At 36.2% G+C, this 20,768-nt stretch overlaps 1 long non-coding RNA gene across 1 annotated transcript; it reads left to right on the top strand.

Annotated features, from left to right (window-relative positions):
- Window positions 1-2,201: 2,201 nt before the first annotated feature.
- LOC125610858 lies at window positions 2,202-19,913 on the top strand. The gene is made up of 3 exons (XR_007340910.1): window positions 2,202-2,284; window positions 8,245-8,496; window positions 19,740-19,913. It is a non-coding gene; the product is annotated as an uncharacterized LOC125610858 (long non-coding RNA).
- The last annotated feature ends 855 nt before the right edge of the window (window positions 19,914-20,768 follow it).

Genomic DNA, 20,768 nt, shown 5'->3' with positions numbered 1-20,768 from the left:
ATGTTTCATCTATTAGAAAAAATTTTTAAAAATATGTAGAGTCAAAGACTAAAACTCCTTTCTAGGCACAAAAACAAAATCTCAGATTGTCTCCTGTACAGTTTGCAAAACCTGTCTATAGAATTGTTCATAAGACATACGTAAATTTAAACAAATCTGTGTTAATTAAATGAACAAAACACACACAAATAACTTGGAATATCAAGTAAATCCCAAACTACTCTTAGCTTTTCTCCTTTAAAATTGTTTTAATCTGTCCTATTAATTCTAACCAGAGCAATATAACTAAAAACGTTTCAAAGATATGCTGTGTAATAAGGCAAGATACGTATTGACATATCAAGCATTACATTCCATATAGTCTGGCTTCTTGTAATGTTTTCTTAAGTGGAGTATTTTTCTATTCCTTTAGCTCTGTTTTTATTTTTTTTTTTTTTTATTTTTGAGTTCTAATATACACGAGGTTACGTATTAGTTTCACATATCTCATTTTAATCAGGTGCTAAATACTAAGCAAAAAAAATGAAGCAAAGCCAAAACTTTGGAATTTAAGATTCTATCTGCAAATAAGATATTTAGGAATAGCTGAATGTATGAATCCTGAGATGCAGGAAGCCATTGTCCATGGATGACTCCTCCTCATGGAAACCCACATAATTCCATGATGCAGAAGCAGCCTCTCTCTAGACCCCTGTGGCAGTCATTCCAATAAGACCAGAGACTCAGAATAAGAGGCCAATTTCTGGACTAAGGAGAACACTTTTGCCAGTAGCTTCAGTTTTGTAGAAGGATTTTTCTGCAGAAGACTTGTTTCCTTAGTTAATAATAGAATATATATTTTTGAAAAGCAAACAATTTAATTACACTGATTTTTCACTGAGTTGTGAGAGAATCTTAAATTTACGTAAGACTTGAGTTGATTAACATATTAATGAATCAAAGTCTTAATTAAATTTAAGATTAATTTATCACCAACAAAACACAATAGATCTCTGTCAAAATCCATTTTTTTTCAGAAAGAGAAAAAGCATCTATACCATTATAAGATACTAGAAAACTAGAAAAGACCATGAATTGACAAATCTTCAGAGAGAAGAAGCATCACTGTCCCAGATTTCAAAATGTATTATGAAGATGCAGTAATCAGAACGGTATGGAACTGTCATAAAGACAAACGTGTGAGACCAACGAGATAGGATAGAGTCGAGATATAAACCTGTGCACAGTCAATTGACAAGTTATTTTAAGCTTTTAATTTTATAAGTAAAATTATCCCTAATGCATTATCCAGAGAATCTGGCACTTGATCACCTTTGCATTTAGAATCATCAGTACCATCTGTACTATAACATATGTTCAGACACACTCTGTATAAAATGCAGAGAGGTGTTGGCAAGAAGATCCTGACTGTGTATCAGGAATGGATGCAGCTGTTTGAGTGTTGGTGTCTATATTTTTCTAATTATGTGGTTCTGGAAATTCACTTAATCTCTGTGCTTCCATTTTCTTATCTAAAATATGCTAACAATAATACTAAGATTATATAACATAATATACCTAAAAGGTATTGCTATGTGTGCTCACTAAATATTATGTTATAGCAGAGAATAAGAGTCAGGAACTATCTTACCTGTAGGCTGCTAGAATGAACAGATGTTGCAACATATACTCAGCTTCCAATTAATCAAGTAATTATTCCCTCTATGACTCAGGAAGAAACAACATAGAATACAATTTGAGAGAAGAATCTTCAGAGTGATATATCCTGAGGTTTTAGTCCAGATCTTCTACTTAATAGCAGGAGATCCTGTGGAAAGTTTCTCAGTGCTTTGAGACTCAGTTTCCTCATCTGTAAATTCCTCTGACAATTGTCTTTTTTTCCTTGCCTTATAAACTTTCTTTTTTGTTGTTATTTTCTTCTGCAATTTAATTGTCAATAATTGCATATATTTATGGGGTACAATGTAATGTTATGACCATGTGTATTATACAATGATTAATCAGGCTGATGAACATACTCCTCACCTTACATACTCTTCTTTGTGATGAGAATGTTTAAAATCTACAGTTGGAGCAATTTGAAATATAAAACATTGTTGTTGAGAATAATCATCATGATTTGCTGTAGATGACTATAACTTATTCCTCCTAACTGAAATTTTGTACTCTTTGATTGACATTTCACTTTTCCTTTTTTTCTCTTCAGATTCTGGTGACCACCATTCTACTCTGTGTTTCTACACGTACAACTTTTCTAGATTCTGCAAAAAAGTGACATCTCGAGGTATTTGTCTTTCTGTGCCTCACATAATTGACTTAACATCTTGTCCTCTAGATTTTTTTTAAGAGAGAGAGGATTTTTAATATTTATTTTTTCAGTTTTTGGTGGACACAACATCTTTATTTTTATGTGATGCTGAGGATCAAACCCAGCGCCCCACGCATGCCAGGCGAGTGCGTTACTGCTTGAGCCACATCCCCAGCCACTTGTCCTCTAGATTTTTACGTGTTGTCATAAGTGACAGAATCCCCTGAAAGGAATATAATTCAGCCTGTATACCAGCTTTGCTTTTTCCATTATCTGTTGATGAGCACTTGTTTCCTTATCTTGGCTATTGTGAATAATGTTATAATGGACATGAGGGTGCAGATTTCTCTTTAACATACTGATTTTAATACCTTTGACTGTATATTAGAAGTGTGATAGTTGGATCTGGTGGTTATTATATTTGTGTTGTTTGAGGGATTTCTATACTGTTTTCCACTACAGTTTTACATGATTTACACAGTGAAAGAGGGTTCCCTTTCTCCACATCTTAGTCAATACTTGTTATCTTTCATCTTTTTGATAATAGCCATTAGAACAGAAATGTGGTGATATCTCATTATGGTTGTAATGCGTTTTCCTGGTGATTGGTGATGTTGAGCATTTTTTCATGTATCTGTTGGCAATTTGTATGTCTTGAGAGATATCTATTAAGGTCCTTTACCCATTTTTTAAAAATAGTGTTTTTTTATATTATTGAGAAATATGAATTCCCTATATTACCCATTTTCAGATGTATGGTTTGCAAATATTTTCTTCTAATTTTTGGATTGTAAATGTGTTGGTTTATTCTTTTGCTACAAAGAAGATTTTAGTTTGACGAAATCACATTTGTCTGTTTTTGCTTTCATTGTTTATGGGCTTGGAGTCATATCCAAGAAATCATTGCCTAGACAAATTCCATAAAACTTTCTCCCTATGTTTTCTTTTATTGGTTTTACAGTTTCAGGCCTTATGTTCAGTCTTTAACCCATTTTATGTCAGTTTTTGTATACCAGGTAAGATAAAGGTTCAATTTCATTATTCTGCATCTTGTATATAACTATCCCTAAGATATGAATGTGTTATAATAACTTTCATCTGAAATTCAAAAAAAAAAAAAAAAAAGATACCATATACTCCTGCCACCTCCCAATGTATCAATAGCAAACCATTTCAAAAAATTCTCTTTGCAGTGTCCTGTTTGGTATCACTTTCTCTTTAATTCTCTTTAATTAGATTTCATCAGAACAACTTAACAAGATTATAAATGACCTCCACGGCCAAATAGATTGTTTAACTCTCACACCCTAGAGAGCTGTTTTAATCAGTAGCCTTTGACACTGTGGCCTTTGACCCTTTCCAAATCCCTGTTCACTTGGTAAATGGGACCCCACATGTCAAATAAATGTAGACACAAACCTAGAAATTTTGATAAGCTTATTCCTAACATTTTCTTTACTAGTGCTCATTTCCTGAGTTATTTCATCTGTTATAATTGCCTTAAATACTGTGTACTGAATAGTCACTAATTACTACAAATACGTATCTCAGATGATTTCCTTAATCTTCAAATATTGTATGTGTTTAACTTCTGATTGTTTTATATGTATCCTTATTTTAAATCTGTAAAATAGTTTCTGTTACTTGCAACCCCAAAGTCCAAATAGGGTTGCTAATTAGCAACATTGTTCCTGATATGTAGGCTAAGCTTCCTCTCTCTATATTGGGACACAGGCAAAGCAAATTTTGGCAGGGGATGTTCCTGGTTAAAACACATAAATGGAATATGGGAAGAAAACTGAGTCTCTGAGTTTTCCTTTAGTTTTGCAAAGAATTATTTGGCTAATTTAGTAATTATTTTACTGGAATAGAGACCTAAATTTGGGGGAGGTATCAGGGTATCTTTGTCAACAGAGTGGGACTGTCTATCCAGGGATCTGATTAACTTGCAGAATCATAAAGGGAAGATGTCAGTGCAAGGTGTCCATAAAACTTTTCAGGGAAAGGATGCACTGAAGCTAATGTACTTACAGATTCAATGAGTCAGTGCATGCCCAGTGGACTGTAGACCAAACTTGGCCATTAGCATGAGATCCACAAAGTGGGCAGGCTGCCTGGGCAGTATATGCAAGTTCACGGAACCAAATTTCAAAGTCATCCTTGATGATCTTTTCCCAGCACGATAAACAATTCTCATTTCATTTGAAGCACTCTCACCAAACATATAAGGAATAGAAAGAGTACAGGAAGTAGTAAAAAGACAATGGAGAGCATTTGAGAGCCAAGAACGAAGTTAAAATAGTTTCAAATACCAATCTTTTGAGAAAATGAATGCAAGAAAATGAAGCAAGGTATCTTTGGAAGAGTCCCATAATTGTGTTAGGTCCCATAAGGTTAATGTCCAGCACATTAAGCATGTTATAATTGAACCGTTGAAAAACAAATTAAAATTTTAATGATCTTTCCTCCCTTTGGAAGTAAATGTAGTTCCCTGTTACCAGTGCTACCAGAACTCATAATATGATTGTCTAATCAGCACTTAATGACCCACTCTTAGTGCCTCTGATTTTACATTATTAATGTGCATGTAAAAGAGGCTTGTAAATATTTTATTTTCATATGCTAAATGTTGAAAAAAATATAAGTAATATACTACTAAATTCTTATTTGGGAATCTTCCAAGATCTTGATCAGTATTTTTCACCGATATAGGCAGCATACATTTGTACACTATTTTTTTTTCCTGCCTTCCCCCCACAATAGCCTCAGTCTTGGTCACCTCTTTGGATATCACTGGAAGCAGCAATAAAGTCAATGGATTGAAAATCTACTTTATGAGGACAATATCTTTTAACTTGCAAAGGCTAAAAATGTCCAGTTTTGCTAAATAAAATTATTATTTTGTTGTTGTTGTTTGTGGGTAATCACAGAAATACACAAGTACATTTTACTTTAACTGCTTTTTCAAAAGAAATTCCTCTGTTTATCAATAAGTTCTGTGCAAATTTTGATATTTTTAAATAACTTTTCCTTGAACTAAAAAATACTCTTACTTCATACTTTCTTTTTCTTTTCTTCCTTGGCCTTCATCTCTTGGCAATCTAATTTGACTCCTGTGCAAACTTCTCCTGCTGAGTTAACTTTTAGAATACGATGTTTGTCCTCAGAGCTATTTCACCCTTGTATGCCACCCAATTTTCATGGACTTCTTCAAGGCACTTCTTCCAGTCTTGCTGATGGTTTCCACCACAGTAATTTGCTAAGTCAGCTGTTTGGGGAAAGGCTGTGAATAATTTTAAGCCAAAGACCCCAGGCACAGTCATATTATCAAGGAATCTGGTTTAAAGGAAAGGGGACAAAGTGTCTGGAATTAAGCAAGAGCAGAGTATGAATAGGGGGCCAGCTTGGAAATATGAGCAGGGTTTTGGGGCTCAGCAGTTAGGCCAGCAATGACTTCCAAAAGTTCAAGCCAACCGAGTGCATACGCAGAAGTACAGGAGGATTGTCCAGACCCATGTTGCACAGGCTCAAAGAGGTTTACCTCCAGCAGCCTGAGCTCAAAGTGAAGGCTGGAGCAGGTATGTTGCCAATTTTACAGCACCTGCCCAGTGTTCAAGCTAGGCCTGAGAAGCAGGCCTGTAGATGAAGCAGATTTTTAAACCAGATGACTAGTCACAGCTGTGCAGAAACTGGAAGGGATGCATGGATTTATAGCCAGAGTGTAGGACTGGTATCTCCAGAACAGGGAGTGATTTATTCTTTGGCATTGTTTTTAGTCACTTTTGTTTGTGTGGGACTAAAGGACAACAGGTGCATGGTGCTTCCAGAGAGAGGCAGAGCTCTGCAGGTGCTGCTGCTGGCAGCAGAGGGTGAATTCCTCACAGAGCTGCTTCTTCCTCCTTATCTCCCTGTCCTTGACAAATATCTTGAATGCTCCTTTTACTTCACCACCTGATTTTTCCTTGTCTGTATCTCTGCTGAAAAAGACAGAGTGATAATTATTTAAATAACATGAGTATTTGTCAAAGGCATTTAGGCACAGTATTTTTCCCCTTTAATGAGGTAGGAGTGATATTGGGGAAGTTTTACATTTAGTTGGCATAAATGTTCTCAGAAAATTAAAATAAATGCGAAAGATGACATTTTACAAGATTGCCTTCCATTCTTAACATAATGAACAATTCAGTCACTGTTGAATAGCCCAATCTATTTTATTTCTTTGAACAAATCCATTGTGAGAGCCAACATCATCCATGTACTTCCAAAGCAGAAAGTAATTATCATCACAATTAGCTTTTACAATGATACACATTTTCCTTATGGTGCTGCCTCTCATCTTCACCTTCTTCTCCAATTTGTATTCACATCTTCGAAGTGGTTGTTATCAAAAAGATTACTCCTTCTGCATCTACTTATGTAGTTCTGTTGAGAAACTTTGTAGAGAAATTAAAGTACACATACCTATTGCCTAAATCAGTGAAGCTACATTTTAGCCATTATTTAAAAAAAAATATATTTATTTTTTAGAAGTAGTTGAACACAATATTTTCATTTTTGTTTATTTTTTTTATGTGGTGTTGAGGATCGAACCCAGGGCCTCGCACAAGCTAGATGAGCTTTCTACCACTGAGTCATAATCCCAGCCCCATTTTAGCCATTATTTAAGGTCAAGATATACTTGGTCTTTTCAAAATTTTGAAGGAATCCCAGAAATATAGATGTTACCTTACAACAAGGGAAAATAATCAGAAGAATTTCTCTTTGGATGTTTATCAAAAACATGAGGCTTTTAAACTGCTTCTCTGACCTCCTATTCCCTGATTCTTCACAGTTTTGGGAGACAAGTGCTTTTAACTATAACTGAATATGAATTAGAAAAAAAATAGCAAATCAATGGGAAGTTGGACAGATAAGATCTCTTGTCCTATTTGCTGTGTAGGTAGAACCTGTCCAACATGAGATATCAGCAGCCCCTTAAATTATGCTAGGATATCAAAGGACTAATATTATTCACTTGATTCCTATGGTCAAGGTGTTCAGAATCCACCCCGGGCTCCTGCTAAATAGTGACAGAGAGAGAAGGTAGAAAGAGCACAGAAAGAATCTAGTCATCTAGTAATTACCGATGTCACATTACTATAATTTTTCTTCTCATTGACTAATTCTTTGGTCCTATAAATTCATGTAGGTAATAATAAGAATCTCTCTAAAATTTTGGAAACAAGACAGATAGGATTATTCTATAAAAGTTAAATTTACATAGTTAAATTAAAGGTTCAGTGTGGCCTCCTATTTGGAGGAAGATGAGAGAAGATCTTAGTTCTAAAAAGAATTATTTTTTAGAATCATGGATTGATTAGCATAGCATAGAATGGAATGAAAAAAAGCAACAACAGTTTATTAGGCAATCAATGACAGAAGTCCTTCCCTCTAGTCCTTTTCTGGGGAAAGAGTAACTACATTAACAGAAGGATTCTACCTGCTTAGTCTGGGTGGCAGATATGTGTCTATTCTAATGGGCAGTGAATCTATCAGAACATTGGTGCAAAAAAATTAAATATTGAAATGCTAAACTAATTCCTCATTCCCTGATTCCATGCTCACCAATCAGTTTTATAATTATTATTTTATTTTTCAGGAAGTGGTTTTCCTTCAGGGAGATAAGTCTAGCTAAAGTACCTGCAGGGCTAATCTTTTCTTCAAGCTTAATTATTGTGATTACATACTTGAAGTATAGGTCCCCACTGTTGCTAAAGTCAAGTCACAAGGTAGATGAAGCTAAGGAACGGTGGTGGTGAATTCCACAAGGTAAATTGCAATTTGGAAAGCTGGTGACTGAATAATGCCTACTTTGGGGGTGATACCACACCCTATGATGTGGTGTCCTATTGATGGATGTAGAGAGAAGACACTCCTAGTCTACTTTTGTTTTTCAGACCACACCTGAAATAACAGATACCACACAAATGAGTGTGAAGTACATAGTGAAGACCTGGCTTGCATTCAAAGCACAATGATTCTCAGGCTAAAAAACTAGAAGCCATTTTTAATGAAGACTGGGGAAAGATACTGAGCCCAGGGGCAGGAAGAGGAGGAGAATAAGGATGTGGAAACTATCTCTCTAACCCAAAGAATTTTCATATGGAAGAAGATAAAGACTGATTCTGCATGAATCCCAGAATAAGAAGGTAAGGGTGAGTGTTAGTTACATGAAAATTTTTATATCATTAATAATTGTTAACAGGTACAGCTTCCCTGGAGAAAATGGATTGTTGGGTTTTTCAGCCCTTCTGGAAGAAGCTACATAATAGCACCTTGTTAAATATATTGCAAATAGATGCCTAGAGTAGATGCTTTCCCCAATCACTTTAAAGTTACATTTCATACAATCCCTTAGTTAATAGCACAGCAGTCATAGACAGATCTGGGTTTGAATCCTGTCACCTATTATCTACAGATTCATTGATCAAGTCGAGGAACCTCTGTGTGCCATGGTGTGTACAATACCTTGATAAAAATACAAGTTATTATGTGACAATGAGAGGCATGTGTAAGCAAGTGACATATCAAATAATTAATACGTTGATTATTGATGTTGTACTAATGAACTCTTCTGGGTTTTTTTTTTGTTATTGTTGTTGTTTGTTTGTTTATTTATTTCTGTTAAGCCTAGAATGGACAAAAGAGAGGGAATATCAGAGATTGCTTTATAAGGAAATAAATTATTTTGCTGAATCTTGAAGGCTAAGCCCCACCATGGTCAGCTTTAGGAGGAGTTTAAATATGAGTATAAATAAATCTGAGAATCTCTCCTCACTAGCTGCATGATCTTAGGAAAATCATCTCTATTCTTGTGCCTCAGTTTCTTCATCTTTAAAACATAGAGATAATTATATATAGAACAGGTTGCATATCGTTTATCAGTAATACTTGGCAATAAAAATTTTTCAGATTTTAGATATTTGGGGATTATTTGCATGTATATAATGAGATCTTTTGGGATGGGACAAAGTCTAAACATGAAACTCATTTATGTTTCATATACACTTTATACACATAGCCCAAGAGTAATTTTATACAATATCTTTAGTGCACCTGCATTTTGACTGCAAGAAGTCACATGAGGTTAAGTGTGGGGTTTTCCACTTGTGATATAATGTCAGTCAGTGCTTCCAGGTTGGAGTATTTGGGAATATGAGATCTTTGGGTAAGAACTGCTCAACCTACAACTGTAACCAAAAGCTTTTTACCTGTCCCCAATGCCAATCAATGCCAATTTAATAATGAGGACATGGTTTTGAGAAAAAGGAAAAAGAAGGTTTATTGCTTTGCTAGCAGTGGAGAAACACAGGGGTCTCCTGTCCCAAAGACTGTGACTCAGGAGGGACATGGGGGTTTTATAGAACTTCAAGGGTCACATTCCAGGTGCACTCTGGTAAGGGGGCCCAGGGTGCCCTGGTAGGATTCACTTGTTAATTGGAAGTTATTTACTTCCCAGATACTCAGCAGGCATCTCCTTCCTGTAGTGGGTGTGTTCAAGGGACATTAGCTAGGGGAAGAAAAGATAACACTGTCTCCCCAATCTTGTGGGAGAAGAGAGGAAAAAAAAAAACATTAAAAAAAAATAAGCCTTAGAGCAATGAGGGCTACATTCAGAAGGTGAAGGGGGATCACTGTTATACAACTACCTCAGAGTTATCTTGACTATTAAATGAATTTATAGAATATAGTACATAGAAGAGCATTTAGCAAATAGTAAAGGATAAATAGGTGACATGTTATCTACAGAAGTCTGTGTCAGATAAGAGATTTAAAAGTAGGAAGTGCCAGTTCACAGAAGAATTAACCTGCCGTGCTAAAGCCTTGAAAATGATCTTGCGGGCAGTGGAAGACCATCAAAGTGTTTAATCATATTGTGACATAATCTGACCTGCCTTCTAGAAAATTGCTATGACAGTATTATAGAGACATGAAGAATTGTGAAATAAAAGTTGACTCCCAGTTGCTGTCACCTTCCCTATGGGCACACCTGACAAAGACAATTTCAATTTCTAGTGTAAGCAATAGTCAACATTGAGCAGATAGATTCTCAGCTGAAGAAAGTGCCCTCTGGCCAGGACATCTGTCCTGGGGAGGCACCCTGAGGAAAGCTAAGCCATAGTTTCCATCACAGTCATGGTTTACACCCTGCCCGCAAGAAGGAATCAGCCTATGCTCCAAATTGCAGCGCCTCATCATATCTTTTCCAAACCAACTCCAGGCTGGTGGAGCCAGAACTAATCTCTTGCTGAGAGCTTTAACACTTCCAGTCCATTGATGCTCAGTGTGGTGTCCTCATTCTTTGCTGGAGCTGCCAGAGGATCCCTGGATACAGGCCTGTCAGACTTATTGTCATTCACAGCAGATGTAATGGCATCCAATCAACAATGTTTATGGAGGACCCACTGTTGCTTGGAGCAAGGAATAGGGCTACAGAAAACTGGCACAGCAAATAAAGCAGTGGGAGAAGGTAGCACCCTGTGTGATGTCTGACACCCTTGTCAATAGCATGAGCTTTTCCAGGCAATTAAGGACTATTCAATACAAGTAAAAAATGCTACTCAGTGTGTCTCTGCCAATTTCTAAGGTGTCTGACAGCTAGGGATTCACCAGGCATTGGCCAATTCTAAGAAAAAAAAAATTGAATTCTCTTTACAAATCAAAAAATCTGTCAATTTGTCATGCATGATCAATTAATTATCATTGAATTTCCTTTTGATTATTTATCCATTGAAGTCTGTTTAGACCAGAAACAATTATTTGAAATAGTGAGAAATAATTCCTTAAATATTAAATTTCAATACTGTCAATGCTAAAAATACTATTTTTTCCTGCATTTTGGGGATATTTTGTTTGTTTTGTAAAGACAAACAATTCTGATATCTTCAACACTGCATACAATAAACTACATTTTGAAGGTTTATTTCTCTATAACTTATCTTGGCACCTGTCTTGCATTATTTAAGATACTTTTATCAAAAAAAAAAAAGTCATGAACTTTTAAAACTAAGCTTCTTCTTCATAAATAGAAATGTAATTATCGTACTTTGTAATTTTCCCCTACATATATGAAAACTACTTCACATATCATTATCTCACTGTCAGTTACTAAGTAATAGTGATACTGAGCCTTTGTGGGTGGTTACCTTCTGCATTTTGAGTTTTCTTTTTTCTGCAAAATGAAATTCCCAACAGCCATTTCATAATTATCTTTATAAAGATAGATGAAGGACCTTGCTACAGATTTCAGCTTTATCCTAAAATTGAGATGAGCAAGATGTCAGATTGTTCAACTCTTGTGAAAGGAAAACATTCTGGAGATCCAGTTTGTGTGACAACAACATGCATTTAACAAAACAAAAAATATCAGTTGCATGCCAGTGACAGGAGGTGATTCAGCTAGCTGGCTGGCAGTAAAGGTTGTTTAGCAGGTTTCAGATTCCTAATTGGGTGTCTAGTTTGCTAAGTAGCAGCTGGTCTTTAATTAGTTGAAAAATTATTACCTCTAAGAGTTGCTTTAAAAAGAAAAAGAACAAAATAATTAAAATGTTAGAATCCATATGGTGAGTGCTTATCCTCACTTGTCAATAGCTGTTTTCCTTCTTTATCACTATTAAGTTTTAAAATATTCCTATGCCACTTACTTTTTAAAGTGTAACTCATGTAAATGTAAAATCCCCAAGGACTCCCAGAATGCAGTAGGCAAAAAACAAAAAGCTGCTTGCCATTTAATAATTCTTTTTGATTTTGAAATTATCTCCAATTCCTCCCCCTACAGATGGAATATGTGATTATTGATAAGTCAATCTTACAACAGATCTCATTATGAAAGGATTAGTAAATTCTCTGACTTGGTTTGTTATAAATATAATGACACTGGTGAAAATACCAGTACCTTACAGATGATAGGAAAATTGCTTTTACACATTAATTCCTTTTAAGGATTAGCAAAATTTAATTTTGCCTATAATTACAGGAAACCCATATTTGCCTTTATTCTGATTATAATTATAATTTATTTAAGATAAAGTTTTATAAGTATAATTGTTATTGAGATAAACTGGTATTCACATTCAATAGATCATGCATTTCTATAATTTATATTTTTACATATTGCAGTTAGATACATAGATAAAATATATGTATTACATATACATATATGTGCAGGATATATGTATATATATATTAGATCTATAAATATGTACATATTAATATATGAATATACAAATAAATACATGTGTATTGACATAGATATATATCAATACCCTTACATCTATATTGACTAAAAAGTACTTTTTGGACCCAATATTGTAAAAAAATATTTAAAATATTTTTATTGCTGGCATTAGAAATTAGTACAACCACTCTAGAAAGCAGTAGGGAGATTTCTCAGAAACCAGGAATAAAACCACTGTATGACCCAGCTTTCCCACTATTTGGTACTTATCCAAAAGAAGTAAAATAAGTATACTATAGTGATATGCCACTCAATGCTTATAGCAGTGCAATTCATAATACACAGGTTGTGAAATCAGCCTAGGTGTCTGTCAATAGATGAATGGATTTTTAAAAATGTGGTATATATACACAATGGAGTTGTTTTGTCTTTGTTACAAAGAATAATGAAATGATGGCATTTTCTGGGAAATGGAGAGCATCATTTTAAATGAAATTAGTCAGATTCAGAAAATCAAGGATCAAATATTTTCTCTCTTATGGAAAAGCTACACCAAAATAAGGGGAGAAAGGGGGGGGGGTGAGATCTCATAAGGATAGAGGGAAGATCTTTGGAGTAGAAGAAAGAGATTGAGGGCGAGGGAAGAGGGAAGAGGGCCAGGAAAGGGGAGGAAATGCAGAATTGATTTGACAAAATTATACTATGTGCATGTATAAATATAGCACAGTGAGTTCCACCTTTATGTGCATCTCTAAACCACAAATCAAAATAGATACTAGAGGGGCTGGGTTGTAGTTCAGTAGCAGAGCACTTGCCTAGCATGTATGAGGCACTGGGTTTGATTCTCAGCACCACATATAAATAAATAATATAAAGTCTATTGACCACTAAAAAAAAATAGATACTAGAAGGAAGACCAATAGAGGAAGAGAATGGAGGAGGGAGGAGGAGATAGAAAGAGGAGGCACCAGGGACAGAAATGAAGCAAATTAAATTCCTTGCATGAGTTATTATGTCAAAATGAAACCAAATAGTATGTATAACTATAATGCACTAATAAAAGCATTTTTTAAAAAAGAAACTAAAAAATTATAACTCACCCTTTTACTAATCTAATGTATCTTAACTCATCTTTGACTCTATGCTTTTTTTTCTACAAGAATAGTAAAATCAAAATTGTAAAGTTATTGTGAATGGTACAAAGTACCTAGCATTGTTTCTGGAATGCATCACTGTGTTAATTAGTCTTTCATTGTTGTGACAAATACCTAAGGAAAACCACTTTAGGGAGGAAAGATTTATTTTGGCTCTTGGTTTCAATGGTTTCAGTCCATGGTCAGCTGACCAACTCCAAAGCCAAAGCATAGTCATGCCACAGCCTGTGGTCTTACATATCTTACATGGCTTCTCCAGGACAGCAAGCCTTCTCTCTTCATAGAATCAGAAGCTCATCATTTATTTTTAACCTTTAAATTTTTCCTTAGACCAGTTATTTTCTTTATTTTAATATTAGTTCTCCAAATTCATTATTAGATAATAAAAGGATTAATTTCTAATTAAGTTCTTAATATCAACTGTTGTCCCACTTTCCTGCTTGCTTTTCAACCCTGTCTAAAGTCTATGCCCATGAAATTTCCCCATCATTATGTTCTGCATGCTGCCAAGTTCACTGTTGATGTTCAGTAAATATCAAATTATCATGATCAGGCAATACCAATTGGGAAAAAAACACTAACATGTGGTACAGTAAGATGCAAATCAGGCAATATGAATTAATAGCAAACATTTGGTTGACATCTCTAATTTCATTTGGGTTGAAACTAAAACTTTATTTCTCTTCTCTGTGGTCTGCCATACTGCCAGCTGCCTTTTCCACAGATGTTCTCAACATCTAAAAAGCAGTCTGAGCATTAACCCCCTGCTGCATACCAACAAGATGTCAATGATCATGCAATCATTTGCTCCTCTTCAAGACCCAACAGTTGATATGACATGATGGAAAACCTCATTGTCATACATTGTTACAAATGTCTGTAATTACCGCTGCTACACGACTAAATGATACAGCTCATCCATTTCATCACACTCAAAGGATACCCAAGTGACATTTTATTTTCCCCTGACCTTGGCTTTTCCCCAATTCATGGCAGCTGGAAAACTCTTTGGCCTAATCACAAATAGCCTAACCAGGACATTTAAAATTTTACCATGTTTAGCCCATGGAGTAACCGTGACTGTTTTTGAGCTGGTTAAAGACAAAATATAAACTATAATGGAGGATGCTCTGGAGCTTTCCCTTACTGGGGAGGGCAGGGACTGGAAACACTCTGCCCAGGGCTTTAGGATAAACACAAATCCTAGAAAATCACAGAGAAAGGAGGTGCTACGAGGGGGCAAAATCACGATGTATGTAGTCGAGGGGAGAAATAAAGAATGTCCACGTGCTTATGCCTCTTTCAATGCTTTATTCACTCAAATTACTCAATACAGTTTCACTCTATAGGTTCTTAATTAAGAAAATGACAATCCTTAATGCTAGGACCTGCCTAGGCATAATCAATTCACAGCAAACAATTCTAGATTAATTCTAAGCACTGCAAAACACACTTAATCATGACAGTCTAATGACAGACATTTCCTCTGCATGCTAAGTTCAAAAGTCTTAAGCCCTAGGCTTTATGTCCAGCAGATGTACATTCACTCAGATGGCAGTGATCAGGTCTGGAACCAAGGCAGGCTTTTCCTGGCGTGGAGTGGACGACCGGTTGAGGAGAGGGTCCTAGGGAGAAGTTTCGGCTCTCACCAAGGTCCAGACCAGGCATTAGAGTTTGAGAGTGGTGAGGATCACACAGAAACTCAGGAAATGATGACAAGTGATGGGATGTCAGGTCCTTATCAGGCTCTCCAGCTCCAGTGCATCCTTATTTCGGCTGGCTGAATCCCTGTTCCGTTGCCCTATTATTTATACTAAATTTTGGGACTTTGACCCCCCTTTCAACCTTTATCAGCTACCAAGGGATTTCTCAGTGACATCATTTACCCTGGGGTCAGAAACATCTGGTCTGGTGGTCTCCACCCTGATATTCTTGCCTTCCCTTCTTATCAGGTGAGGACAGCCTGCCAGGGGCTTCCCTGTTTATCAGAGTGAGGGGAAGTGACTTGTTTGAGGCCATACTAGAGGGCTCTGTGGGTGTGCCTGGTGAAACTGCAGGTTTCAAGCTGGAGTTTTTAAAATGGAGTTGCTTAGCCTCAAGCCTAAGGCCATCCTCACAGTAGGCCTGTATTAGAGATTTTAAAAATAAAAATTTCTTTCATTTTCTCCTGTATGTATTCTCTAATTTTATTTAGAGATACTAATTCTGAAAAGAGCTTCCAATGTTTTTCCTCTTACAAACTTGAAGTTTAAAACAATATGCCAAATGGCTGTTATTCTGGCTCACTGATCAGAATGAAGTTTCTTGGGTTTTTCTTTGGCCATATCTTTTTTGTCTGAAAAATAACATTTTCCCTTCGATTCCCTCTGTTCCTCTGCAGCACCACCTCTTCCTGGTGTCCTCTGGAACTTGACGGTCCTCTGAGAATAATACTTAAGAGTGCTTTCTTGAGAAAGGATGAACCTCCTATTGTCCATCTTGAGCTGTGCAATTGGTGGCCTTGTTATTTTCATATTGAATCTAATTATGACCACTACACCCTCATGTAAATATACTTGCCATTTTGCTTCTGGCTTAACCCTTCTCCCAGCTTCCTCCACTGATTGGCTTTTCAATTCTCACTCACTGGAAGTATAGTATGGCCCTCCCAGTCCTCTCTTTTCTAACAAACCCCATTGTCATTGGGATAAGATTTACCTAACATCGTGGTCGCTTATTCTTCAATCTCTTTATGTTGACTAATTTTATATACCATTTTATAACAGCCACCTATATGTACTGCTCTAATGCCTAAACATTAATTTACCTGGGATTGCTCCACTCTGAATTTTTGTTTTTTAAAAATATAAGCCTGGCTTCAGACAATTATGGGGTCTCCTTTGTAATCCTTCTCTCGTTTATTTAAAAATACCAATTTGTAAAACCTCATTGACAAGTTCACTTGTAAGTTTCTTGTTTCTTTCTTTCTTCTAACAAATCACCCATCTCAGTTTCCTGCCTCGACCCCTCGCCGGCAAGGGAAAACACGACACAGGATTCTTCTTTCAGCAGTTTATTCAGGCCTTGATTCATGTATCATCTTCTAGTGACCCCTCGCCGAGCGCCCAAGCACAGCCTAATAAAGCCTCCAGCATACCAATCTTAAGCTGCCACGTGGACCTTTCTCATAGGGTGGTAAGGGATTGCGTGCCAATTCTGCATATTAGGAGTTGTTTATCACAGGCCACAGTGGAAGCCGGCGCCATCTTCTAATGGTGGCCACGGTCTAATTAGAACGGCTCACCACAGTTTCCTTTTCAATATATCATAACAGTCTACATTTTAAAACAAAATTATTCTTTATATGTTAGTAGCTTCAACACATTTGCCCCATGAACTTTGTTTCAGGTGACTGAAAAAACAAAGCTTGTTCGTCTTTGATACCACCGGTTACCAGTGACAAGTCCTGCCTCCCCACATGTTGAAGTGTAACATTAGAGAAGCACGCTGAGGCAAGCATTTAAAGCAGCGTTTATTTAAAAAAGGGTAACATAGACTTCTCCCGGGAGGGAGAAGGGGGCCATAGCTGGTATCCTGGTATCCCAAGAAGCTAGATGTTCTGCCCTTTTCATATGTCATCCTAGGCTTCCTTTATTCTCCTGCCATTTCTCTCCCCGCTGTGTTTGTGACTAGGCCCAGGAATACTCCGTGGGATGGCCAAAAGGTGAGAAACTGGTAGGCTGAGGGCAGGATGGTGCAGCCCAGGACACATCAATTAACTTTATAGCTACCTCTAGGGAGGGGCAATTCCTGGGACAAGTTACCTTAGCAACAGGTTGGAGCAGGGGCGGTTTCTTGATAAGGGTGAAGGAAGGGCTCTGAAGAAATTAACATTTAATCCCTCAGGGGACAGTTTCCAACTTGTTGGACTCACTCAGAATTGGCCTCCTTGATCTGACCTGACTTGATTTACCTATCTGTACTGATTACCTGTCTAATTCTGGCTTCATCTTCACCTACCGCCTGCTCCTCCTGTGTATCTGGACACTTGAATGATGATGAAAAAAATGATGGAAACTTCATTGTCACCATAAATGCATACGCATCCAGCTCCTTTCTGAATAGCTTGCAAGTACCTATAACTTAGCTTGTCTAAGGGAATTCATCCTTTACCCCCAATTAGTCTTTCTTTTGTTTTTCTTATCTAACTGAATCATACTAAAATTCAGTTTCTCAAGCATTTGGTATTCTCCCTTTCCTTCACATTATTCCTGTAATTTGTGTTTATGTCCTATGAATTTTACCTTGTAAATAGTTTTTGAATCACTCTCTCAAACTTAATTAGCACTACTCATCTCAAAGTCACCATTACGTCTAACTCGAACTTCACAACTTGGTGTTGCCTTTGATATTGTCTCCATCTTGTGAGGAACCCAGCCTAATTCCATTTTAAGATTGGGAGCCATCTCGTCACAAATTTCCATTTTACTATAAATGACTGTGATTTCTAAACTTGTTTGGAATTTCTGCCTTGAACTCACCCATGCCTGGCTTTCCCTGACCAGATAATAACCCTCTCTAAATCCTGGCTCTCCCTGACCAGACAACAACCCTCTCTGAAACCCCACATAAATTCTGATGTTGGGATCTAAATTTATTCCCTATCTTGAAATGTTAAGCTATGTAGATTATTAACCTACTATCTGCCATTATATTATGCTTGTCAAAATCCTATTATCTGTAAGTTCTCAAGACATCCCCCTTTGTAACTTTTTGTGCTATAAAACTGGGTTCCTAGAGAGATGGGGGACTGATCTCTAGCCTGGGGTTTTCGGGAGAAACAGTCCTGTCCAGCTCCAGTGTACACAAATACAAGCTTTCTTTAATTCGATTCAAAATTAGAGTCGGTGGTCTTTTCTTTGCATGGTGATTTAACACTTGCCAATATCTACTTTATAGAGCACTTGACCAACATGCTCAAGTCTCTGGGTTTGATCTATAGATGTGCTAAATAAATAAATAAAAATAAAAGAAAGAAAAGCAAAAGAAAAAGTGAATTTTATGGTATGTGGGTTATTTTTCAATAGAGCTATTTTATAAAATGTTAACAAATGAATAAAAGAATATAATGATAAAAAATAGACATTACAGCCTAGTGTGACCCTTAAAGAATATAATTTACTTCCCCCTTTATGCCATCGAATATTCTACAGAAGTTTGTAAGTGGACCTAATGAAAAGTCATGACCTTGTCCTATGGTTTACAACTCGCCCCTCTCTCTTTCCTCAGCTGATCTCTTACTCCTCCTACCTTCACATTCTGCTCCAGTTCTTCCACTAATATCTCATTTTTTAAAAATTTATATATGACAGCAGAATGCATTACAATTCTTTTCACACATATAGAGCACGATTTTTCATATCTCTGGTTATATACATAGTATATTCGCACCAATTCGTGTCTCATCTTGAATCTTTTGCTTTGGTTGTATATTTTCTTTCTCTCCTCCTCCACTTACTCCTCCTCTACCTTCTCCTTTTTCTTTATTATTTTGGAAAGGGGAATAGAACCCAGGGATGCTGAAACACTGAGCCACATCCTCAGTCCTTTTTATTTTGACAGAGAGTCTTGCTAAATTTCTGAGCCTGGCTTTGACCTTTGATCCTCCTGTCTCAGCCTCCTGAGGCTGGGATTACAGGTGTGCACCACCACACCTGGCTCTTATCTCCTTTTTCTTACCTTCTTTGATATCTTATTAGCATGCCATTCTCTAGCCTTGCTTAATTATCTCTTTCTACAGAAAGACTTCTCCAGGGTTCATCTGTATGTGTCAAAGACACACATATATATATATATATATAAGTTAAGGGCAGTTATATCTGACATTCTCCTGGTCAGGCTCCTGGCATAAGTGTATCAGAATTCCAAAAAATTATTTTTAAATTGTCTTTCTTTTCTGATAAATCAAAAGCCTGTGTGATTTGAATTATTCTTCTTTTGTTTGCCATTGAATCTTTAGATTCTTCTCCTTTGCTTGACAAAAAAAATGAGCATTGTTAAATTAAAATGTTTTTTTCAACAGAATAATAATGTGGAATTATCTAACTGCTAACAATCAATGATACAACAGTGAAATGAAACTCAGCAGAAGCAGCATCAATTGAGCCATTAGAAGTCTTCACTATAACTCCACTACATACTCTACTAATGAAGAAAGAGTAACTAAAGAGGAAGTCAAGTGAAGAGTGGCATTATTTCAAAGGTAACTTTCTTTTATGACAATTTTAAAATAAAGTTATTTTAAATTTTTCAATATTAGTTAAAATATAAATTCAACAGCTATTATCAAAGATCCCAAAGTAATAGTTGCCTAAAGGACAAGAGTTTATTTCTTTCAGTACCAAATTCCAAGTTGACATTCTGTCTTCAGGAGTCTTCTTTCTTTCACTTGGCTATCCCAAGGATGTTGACCTCATTCACATTGTTCATGAAGCTTCCATATTATGTTCATCTTCAAGTCAGGAGAAAGATGGAAAGAGAAAAAGAAATCACACCCATTCTTCTTAAGAGCACTTGCTAGAAGTTGCCCATGTCACATGTTCATGTTGCTTATCATGATCTGACATATTTAATGGTTTGGCCATTGTCTGTCTCTCCCCAATACTATGTAAGATGCAGGAAGAAAACAAATCTTTTTTTTTTTTCCCCCAGTGTTTTCTCCTTAACAACAAGAACAGTGTTTGGCATGTAGGAGGCCCTTTATAGTATCTGGTAAATACATAAATGAATGAATCTCTCTCTTAAAATACACCAACATCAGTGATTTTATAAGAAATAGTTTTCATTTTAAAGTTGACACTGAATTGAATATATATTCAAAAACAAATTTCATGAAAATTGTGGTTTTTTTCCTCTAATTTTTTTTTTTCAACTGTTACTTCACCCATCCTGGGCTTCAGGCTTTTCAGGCTTATGTGATTTTCAATAGCATATAGTAAAACAAATGAACATGGGTTTGACACATCCTGACCTTTAAATGACAATGAGAGTGAAAGGTCAGAATGAATGCAGTCTTGTCAGACTCTTAGGAGAATAGAAATTTCTAGCAGCC

The sequence above is a fragment of the Marmota marmota genome, unplaced genomic scaffold, assembly GCF_001458135.2.
Source record: "Marmota marmota marmota unplaced genomic scaffold, marMar, whole genome shotgun sequence".
Lineage (NCBI taxonomy): Eukaryota > Metazoa > Chordata > Mammalia > Rodentia > Sciuridae > Marmota > Marmota marmota.
This window is presented reverse-complemented; position numbering and strand designations above follow the sequence as displayed.